This window comes from Pristiophorus japonicus, chromosome 5, assembly GCF_044704955.1.
Source record: "Pristiophorus japonicus isolate sPriJap1 chromosome 5, sPriJap1.hap1, whole genome shotgun sequence".
NCBI lineage: Eukaryota > Metazoa > Chordata > Chondrichthyes > Pristiophoridae > Pristiophorus > Pristiophorus japonicus.
Window position 1 is genome coordinate 247,092,211 of NC_091981.1, and position 10,005 is coordinate 247,102,215.

Below are 10,005 nucleotides of genomic sequence, written 5' to 3' on the forward strand. Positions count from 1 at the left end.
CTCTCGGCGACGAGACTCGAGGTCCCTTCTTAAAGGTATCAATTGATACAGAATGAATTATCTTTTTCCACTAGTCTTATGTCATGAAGTTGTGTAATAATTCACACAGTTGAATTTTTCAACACCCATACAGTGCAAAAACAGTGGCAGAAAGAAATCAAAGAGGTTTTTTTTTTGAAATTCGTAGCCAATCGTTCCAATTCTTTGTCAAATCACAAACGCCAGAGGTCACCTTGCACACGCCAAGGATCACTCTGCGCCAATGCTCTTAGCCAAAAGGCCTAGAGCCACTGCACCGTTCCTGGAAGTACTGCAATATCAGGTTCGTGCCATGGAGGTGGATGGGTCAGGTCCCCCACACACCTCCGTGGAGGTGGATGGGTCAAGCCACCCCACCCACCTCCTGTTTCCAAAAAAGCAAGCATATACCTTCCTGATCCAGGGAGAACCACCCGGAGGTCATGGTGGCTACTCCCCTGTCAGGTCAGTTACGCATGATCTTAGCCAAAAGGCCGAGAAGCGAAATCAAAGAGTTGTCTGTCGCAGGCTCAATATACTGGACAGTGAAGCTTTAAGAGCAGGTCATTGCTTGTGGCCTGATGTCGCTAGTGCACGCCAGCCCCATGGTGACTGAAACAATCACATGGATTAATGTAATTCATTACTAATGAATGGAGAAATGAATGTATGCTGCTCCTCCTGTAACAAACAGGTTCCAACTCAGCCTTCATCTCAGCTCTGAGCTGCTCATCACAGCTCAACCATTCCCAGACTCTCAGATAATTGCCCATTTCCTGTACAGTGTAATGGTACACCGTCTTACTTTCCAGCACAATGCTTTGATTGACAGTACCCTTCATCCTTTACCCAGCATGGTGCAGCATGGCACAATGTACAGCCACACATTGTTGTGCACAATCCTGATATCATGTGATCCGCCCGGGCATTCCAGGAGCTTTTTGTGGCTCCCAGAAGTTGCCCCACCCATGGCTCTGCTAACACAATACTCCGAACAAGCATAGGCACTGTGTCTGCAGAGGGAGGTGCTTTGTTCTGTGGCCAGCTTTAAATAAGGCCAGAACATAATTCCTACTGTGCATTCGCAGCCTATTTTCTAGTCTAAGAAAAACACTTGCAACCAGATGAGAGTAATTATGGCATAAAACCAATTAATGGAAAAAAGTTGAATCCAGGGCAGAAACAGAAGAGTATTTGGCTTTAATAAGCTGTGAAGCGGTAGGGAGGATTTCACACTGAAAACAAAGACACACCGTGCAATGCTGTAAAGTTGTGTGTCTCTTTTGGTTACTGCAGATTGTCTCTGGAGCAAATATTAACCTCTGAACCAAAAGCTTTCTATAGGAATGATCCCATAATAATAGCTCTCTGCTTTTCTCCTCTGTACTAACTTTTATGAAAGTAGCAATTAACTTATGGCAGAACTCAATTTCGAGCTCACCATAACCATGACAAACATTGACCCTACAATTCCCAGACCACTGAGGCTCCAACTCTTTAGAATTATTTTCATCGCTATCGATCCCAGTTTTAAAGTGCAGACGAATGGTAGGTACCTTTATGTCCATCGTGACATAAAGGTAAGTACTATTGTGTTCACTGTGAGTGTGCGGTATGTCTTTGTGGTTAACCTGTACAGATTAATACTAACGTTTGGAGATGAACTCCCTCCCTAAACATCTCCACCTCTCTACCTCTCTTTCCTCCTTCAAGACGCTCCTTAAAACCTATCTCTTTGACCAAGCCCTTTGCTAATTTCTACTTATGCGGCTTGGTGTCAAATTATTATCACATAATACTCCTGTGAAGCACCTTGAGACGTTTCACTATGTTCAAGGCGCTATAAAAATACAAGTTGTTGTTGTTGTTGTTGTTGAGATTAATACTAACCTATACAGATTAACACTAGCCTACACAGTTTTATATTAACCTATATACATTAATACCAATTTATACAGAACTAATCTATCCAGATTAATACTACCCGATACAGATTTTAAATGGAACGTTATACCCTGAAGCACTACCAGCAGTTTGGATATTTCCATCATGGAAGGTACCAAAAGCCATGTTAAAAATACTATTGGTCGAATTTCATTTTTCAATAGTGAGTTGTTGCCCACCTGATCATCGTAGCACCTCTCAGTGCCTCAAGACACTACAGCCTAGATATTTACTCAGAGATGCATTGGAAGCGAGGGGGATCAAATATCGTCAGGGAAACCCGGAATTAGGTTTAGCATGTCTGTCTGTGGCTTTTTAACGCAGCCACCTCATTCTAATTTACTTCCGGGTTCGCCGTCCAATCCATGATAGCAGGCGTGGTGAGAAGCCGCATGACACAAACTCAACTCCTGTATTCAAAGCGCTGATCCAAAGATGCAATTTGGAAGAGCTTGGAGTTGGAAGCAACAAAGGATGGAATCAGTATGGAATCAGGACGCTCAAAGGCAGCGCCCCACGTTAATGACGCCTCACTTGAAGTGATGCTGGGGTCAGTGAGGAGTCTGAGAGAGGTACTATTCCCCAGCAATGAGAGGAAGAAATCTGCTGCTGACACCAAGAAGTCAGCAGCAGGAGTTTGGTGCCACATTCATGGATTCAGTGCAGGAAGCACTTCAAGGACCTAAGCAGATCAGGAAAGGTGAATACAGTTGCACATTCACCTACATCCTGCTGTGCACATCACCCCACCTTCTCACTCTGCCTTTTTAAGCCTACTCCATCACATCACTCCTCACACCCACTTATCTTGCATGCCCACCCAGCCTTCTTTTTCTATGCACTTCCTCACATCTCCATCTATCCATTCACCATTCCCGCTCATCCTTATGCTATTTCATGCCTTTCCCGCATGGTCACCCTCACCAAATGCATTCCATCCATTAGGTGAGCACATGACGTTACACTCACTCATAGGTTTGTTCCTTGCCACACTGTAGGAGAAGAAAGCACAGAATACCAGGGAGAGGGAGAGAACTGGAGGTGGTCCTCCACTCATTTCTCAACTCACAAGCACAGAGGAGGAGGCATTGGAGATCAGTGGTGTTTTGGCATCCCTGGCTGTCAGAGATGAGGAGATGGGGAGCTCCTAGGTAGCTGGTAACACAATTAAATATTATGGACCTCCATGACATACGACACTCATTCACGTTGGCAAAATGATAATTTGCAACACATTCTTACCTTTCAGGATGCCCCGGAAACCCGTGGCTGCAGCGTTAAATTTAAAAGTCAGTTGAAATATCGCTCTGATTAAGCGATTAACATATGTTAATAGGCAACCCAAGTCTCCTGAGGGGCTTGCACGCAAGCAGCCTAATGTGCTCCAGTTAAACACGGAAGTTGACGTGTTAGAGCCAGCTTCCCGTCTTCCTGACATTTTTGCTGGTTTTAACCCCCCACCCGCACTCAAACCCACCCGTTCCTCCAGATTAAAATTCCCCTCTCCATCCATTTTCTGAAGCAGTACAAAGCTCTATGAGTATATCTTTATCAGCCCATATATAAATGGCTCTGGTTGTCAGAAAGTAATCATCGCAGCATTAGAACACTGCTGTCAGAATTCCTCAGTACAACGTCCTTGGCCCAATGATCTTCAGAACTTTAGTGATGACCTACCCTCTGTCATAATGTCAGGAGTGGAGCTTTTTGTTGCTGATTCTACAGTGTTTAACTCCATTCATGATTCCTCCAGTAAGTGCACAGTGTTCAGCTCCCTTCACAACCCATCAGAAAATGAAGCAGTCCATGCCTGCATGCAGCAAGACCAGGATGACACTCAGGCTTGGGCTGATATTTGCCAAGTAACATTCGCGCCAGGCAATGACTATTTCCAAAAAGCAACAGTCTAACTGTTATGTCTTTAGATGCTCTGATAATGACTCCATGAGGCAATCTGTTGTACTTGAACTGTAGTAACCTTAGTCCATTATTGATAACTCCAGAGTGAGGACCACACCTGGTGGTCTGCCTTTTATACTAGGCCTGGCACACCTGTACAGATAACCTACAAGTCTCCCACTGAGATGCCCCCTGGTGGCACACCTTGTAATAGTACAAGCAGTAACCATGTAGGATACATGACATCACTCTCCCCCAAGCCTTTAGTCCATTGACTGTGCTCTGGGCTTAACTCTATCTGGTTGACCCTTGGAGGATCGTTTCCATCTTGGGTGAGTAGGTGGTGTTTCGTTGGCAGTGGAGGTGCTGGTGGTTTCTGTTTGTGCATCCATGATCATTCCATTCTCTCCCCCTCCCCCACATGTAGATTATGCCGGTGGCTCATTACATTCATATACATTCAAGTCCAGAAAAGAAAACTTGCATTTACATTCATTACATTTGAGGTACAGTTATGAAGCAAGTACATTTGACTGGTGTGGTACATTCTTGATATGTACTTGGAATCAGTACTAGTGTGTGAGGACAAACTAGTACCAGAACTGCTGGATGGTGTCCAGGTAGTCTGGTGGTGGCACGGTGTCCAGTGCTGGCAGTGGGAACCCGGTTGCTCAAGTTGCCCGCTCTCGAGGCCTTTGCCGTTGCTCCTAGCATCGGGCAGGTTCACAGATGTCTGTGACCTCCCTGTCCTTTCCTTGCGCCCCGGGTCGCTGCTGCTCCCTGAGGAGCAGTCATCCAGCAGTGAACAGGGAACTGCTGACTCGCTTGCCTGGCCGTTATTTGGTTTGGGATCCTGGCTGGTCCCGGTCCTATTCGGGTGACCCTTCGTTCCCGGGTGTAGCCTTGGTGGCGATAGGGTCTGGGGGTTGCACCTTAGCGTGGCTTGCTCTTTCAGGCTCTTGGTGGTTGATGCCATCGGGTGCCTGAGAGATGGAGCCGATCGAGGGCAGGGTATCGATAGCGGTGCCGTTGCCCTCCTGAGATCGCTTGCTCTGTGGCTTGTATGTATTGGCTGCTTGTGGCCACACTCCATGGTGCATAACTCTGGTCCCAGGGATGCAGGCTACAGCATTGGGTAGCTCGCTGGACCTGTGTGCTCCCGATGGGTCTGCCCGCTGCATTGACTGTATGCAGTTGAAATCCTACATTGCACAACGTTTCATTATTCATAGTAAATAACCTGTAGCTCCAATCGCGATCGTGTGACTTTTCTTTGCTTAGTGCATGTACACAGTTCTGATCATCAATTACACATTTTACATCTAACTCACAGTTGCTCTTATATTGATTGAGAGTGTGGAACTGTCCCTTTAAGTGTGGTGGGTTGCAGGCCCCCTTTAAGAGAGCCATGCTATCTTTACCCCAATCCTCTTCTCCGTTTGGTGCCACGTGTTGCTCCATCAGTGCTGCAACTTGTAGTCTGGCCACCGCCATCTTTTTCTTCAGCGCCTCACCTCATGGTTTGGGCGCCATTTTTCCTCCATCCACGAAGTCGACTGCCTGCGGTGATCCTCTTCTCCCCGGGTTCTGCCACCGAAGCTGGGGAGTCACCTTTGGATCCGATTTTCTTCCTCTGGAGTCCTGCCACTGGAGCCTGGAAGATGCTTTCGGGTCGTCTCAGCTGGATCAGCTCCATGCAGTCGTGTTGAGCGGTCTATGCCTCGGGTGCTGTGCTGGTCTGCTCTCTGGTGCTGGGTCCACCCTCAGGTGAGGGCTTGCTTTGCCTCTGAGCGTGGAGGACGTCGATCATTGGAGGGATGAAACCTTCCCAACTCCAATGGATCTTCTCCATCCACCTTGTTCCGAGTAGCGTTGGTCCATCACCTGCAACAATCCACAGAGGTAACCTGTGCACCACGCCATCATGCAGTACCTTTATATCAGCACTACCAATGACTGGGATAAGTTCATCGGTGTAGGTGCGCAGCTTTGCCTGAACAGGGACCAACTTGGGTCGTTCAGCTTGATTGTCCCACAGCCTCTCAAAGGCTTCTTGATTCATTACTGACTGGCTCGCCCCCGTGTCCATTTCATGAAGACAGGAACGCCATTTATCTCGAATTCCATCCTCAACAAGGAACGCTCGGTGGTGCAGGTAAACCTGCTATATACCTCATCGTGGGCTGAGCTGCCTCTCTGCCTGTTGTTTCATAATCCACGCTGGATTCATGGCCATCTGCAGACTCTTCATCAACATAGTCTTTAAAGCGGCACTGGTGAGCCCGGTGATTCTCTCAGCAATGCCAGCAGGGAGCTACTCGGTTAGCACCCCTCGACGGGCTCTGAGTTAAAGGACTCAGTGGCCTGTTCTCTCTTCCCTGAGAAGGTTCATGTTCTACAGTCCAGCCTTTAAAAGACGCCACTCTGCACAGTACTTGCCGGGTTTGAGTCCTGAGGATGAGTCATCTGCCTAGAGCCGCAGGTCAAGGTCATGAATGCCTGGCTCACGGAGGTGGCCTTCTGCAGTGTGACTGTGGTATCCGCAGACAGTAGCTTATGAAGAAGGCCCTCATGGCCGATTCCAATGACAAAGATATCCCACAGCGCTTCGGTGAGGCGGTTGCCAAAATCGCACGGTGCTACCAGCCTCCTGAGGTCTGTAGCAAACTTTGCGATTTAGAAACATAGACATAGAAACATAGAAAATAGGTGCAGGAGTAGGCCATTCGGCCCTTCTAGCCTGCACCGCCATTCAATGAGTTCATGGCTGAACATGCAACTTCAGTACCCCATTCCTGCTTTCTCGCCATACCCCTTGATCCCCCTAGTAGTAAGGACTTCATCTAACTCCTTTTTGAATATATTTAGTGAATTGGCCTCAACAACTTTCTGTGGTAGAGAATTCCACAGGTTCACCACTCTCTGGGTGAAGAAATTCCTCCTCATCTCGGTCCTAAATGGCTTACCCCTTATCCTTAGACTGTGTCCCCTGGTTCTGGACTTCCCCAACATTGGGAACATTCTTCCTGCATCTAACCTGTCTAACCCCGTCAGAATTTTAAACGTTTCTATGAGGTCCCCTCTCATTCTTCTGAACTCCAGTGAATACAAGCCCAGTTGATCCAGTCTTTCTTGATAGGTCAGTCCCGCCATCCCGGGAATCAGTCTGGTGAACCTTCGCTGCACTCCCTCAATAGCAAGAATGTCCTTCCTCAGGTTAGGAGACCAAAACTGTACACAATACTCCAGGTGTGGCCTCACCAAGGCCCTGTACAACTGTAGCAACACCTCCCTGCCCCTGTACTCAAATCCCCTCGCTTTGAAGGCCAACATGCCATTTGCTTTCTTAACCGCCTGCTGTACCTGCATGCCAACCTTCAATGACTGATGTACCATGACACCCAGGTCTCTTTGCACCTCCCCTTTTCCTAATCTGTCACCATTCAGATAATAGTCTGTCTCTCTGTTTTTACCACCAAAGTGGATAACCTCACATTTATCCACATTATACTTCATCTGCCATGCATTTGCCCACTCACCTAACCTATCCAAGTCACTCTGCAGCCTCATAGCATCCTCCTCGCAGCTCACACTGCCACCCAACTTAGTGTCATCCGCAAATTTGGAGATACTACATTTAATCCCCTCGTCTAAATCATTAATGTACAGTGTAAACAGCTGGGGCCCCAGCACAGAACCTTGCGGTACCCCACTAGTCACTGCCTGCCATTCTGAAAAGTCCCCATTTACTCCTACTCTTTGCTTCCTGTCTGACAACCAGTTCTCAATCCATGGCAGCACACTACCCCCAATCCCATGTACTTTAACTTTGCACATTAATCTCTTGTGTGGGACCTTGTCGAAAGCCTTCTGAAAGTCCAAATATACCACATCAACTGGTTCTCCCTTGTCCACTCTACTGGAAACATCCTCAAAAAATTCCAGAAGATTTGTCAAGCGTGATTTCCCTTTCACAAATCCATGCTGACTTGGACCTATCATGTCACCTCTTTCTAAATGCACTGCTATGACATCCTTAATAATTGATTCCATCATTTTACCCACTACCGATGTCAGGCTGACCGGTCTATAATTCCCTGTTATCTCTCTCCCTCCTTTTTTAAATAGTGGGGTTACATTGGCTACCCTCCACTCCATAGGAACTGATCCAGAGTCAATGGAATGTTGGAAAATGACTGTCAATGCATCCGCTATTTCCAAGGCCACCTCCTTAAGTACTCTGGGAGGCAGTCCATCAGGCCCTGGGGATTTATCGGCCTTCAATCCCATCAATTTCCCCAACACAATTTCCCGATTAATAAGGATTTCCCTCAGTTCCTCCTCCTTACAAGACCCTCTGACCCCTTTTATATCCGGAAGGTTGTTTGTGTCCTCCTTAGTGAATACCGAACCAAAGTACTTGTTCAATTGGTCTGCCATTTCTTTGTTCCCCGTTATGACTTCCCCTGATTCTGACTGCAGGGGACCTACGTTTGTCTTTACTAACCTTTTTCTCTTTACATATCTATAGAAACTTTTGCAATCCGTCTTAATGTTCCCTGCAAGCTTCTTCTCGTACTCCATTTTCCCTGCCCTAATAAAACCCTTTGTCCTCCTCTGCTGAGTTCTAAATTTCTCCCAGTCCCCGGGTTCGCTGCTATTTCTGGCCAATTTGTATGCCACTAGCTTTAATACTATCCCTGATTTCCCTTGATAGCCACGGTTGAGCCACCTTCCCTTTTTTATTTTTACGCCAGACAGGAATGTACAATTGTTGTAGTTCATCCATGCGGTCTCTAAATGTCTGCCATTGCCTATCCACAGTCAACCCCTTAAGTATCATTCGCCAATCTATCCTAGCCAATTCACACCTCATACCTTCAAAGTTAGCCTTCTTTAAGTTCTGGACCATGGTCTCTGAATTAACTTTCATTCTCCATCCTAATGCAGAATTCCACCATATTATGGTCACTCTTCCCCAAGGGGCCTCGCACAATGAGATTGCTAATTAATCCTCTCTCATTACACAACACCCAGTCTAAGATGGCCTCCCCCCTAATTGGTTCCTCGACATATTGGTCTAAAAAACCATCCCTTATGCACTCCAGGAAATCCTCCTCCACCGTATTGCTTCCAGTTTGGTTAACCCAATCTATGTGTATATTAAAGTCACCCATTATAACTGCTGCACCTTTATTGCATGCACTCCTAATTTCATGTTTGATGCCCTCCCCAACATCACTACTACTGTTTGGAGGTCTGTACACAACTCCCACTAACGTTTTTTGCCCTTTGGTGTTCTGTAGCTCTACCCATATAGATTCCATATCATCCAAGCTAATGTCCTTCCGAACTATTGCCTTAATTTCCTCCTTAACCAGCAATGCTACCCCACCTCCTTTTCCTTTTATTCTATCTTTCCTGAATGTTGAATACCCCTGGATGTTGAGTTCCCAGCCCTGATCATCCTAGAGCCACGTCTCCGTAATCCCAATCACATCATATTTGTTAACATCTATTTGCACAGTTAATTCATCCACCTTATTGTGGATACTCCTTGCATTACGACACAAAGCCTTCAGGCTTGTTTTTTTAACACCCCTTGTCCTTTTAGAATTTTGCTGTACAATGGCCCTTTTTGTTCTTTGCCTTGGGTTTCTCTGCCCTCCACTTTTACTCATCTCCTTTCTGTCTTTTGCTTTGGTCTCCTTTTTGTTTCCCTCTGTCTCCCTGCATTGGTTCCCATCCCCCTGCCATATTAGTTTAACTCCTCCCCAACAGCACTAGCAAACACTCCTCCTAGGACATTGGTTCTGGTCCTGCCCAGGTGCAGACCATCCGGTTTGTACTGGTCCCACCTCCCCCAGAACCGGTTCCATGCCCCAGGAATTTGAATCCCTCCCTGCTGCACCACTGCTCAAGCCACGTATTCATCTGCGCTATCCTGCGATTCCTACTCTGACTAGCACGTGGCACTGGTAGCAATCCCGAGATTACTACTTTTGAGGTCCTACTTTCTAATTTAGCTCCTAGCTCCTTAAATTCGTTTCGTAGGACCTCATCCCTTTTTTTACCTATGTCGTTGGTACCAATGTGCACCACGACAACTGGCTGATCTCCATCCCTTTTTAGAATGTCCTGCAC

At 46.8% G+C, this 10,005-nt stretch overlaps 1 non-coding gene across 1 annotated transcript; it reads right to left on the bottom strand.

Moving 5' to 3' along the window:
• Positions 1-326: 326 nt before the first annotated feature.
• Positions 327-524, bottom strand: LOC139264921 (U2 spliceosomal RNA). Its single transcript, XR_011593422.1, has one exon. It is a non-coding gene; the product is annotated as a U2 spliceosomal RNA (small nuclear RNA).
• Positions 525-10,005: the final 9,481 nt, after the last annotated feature.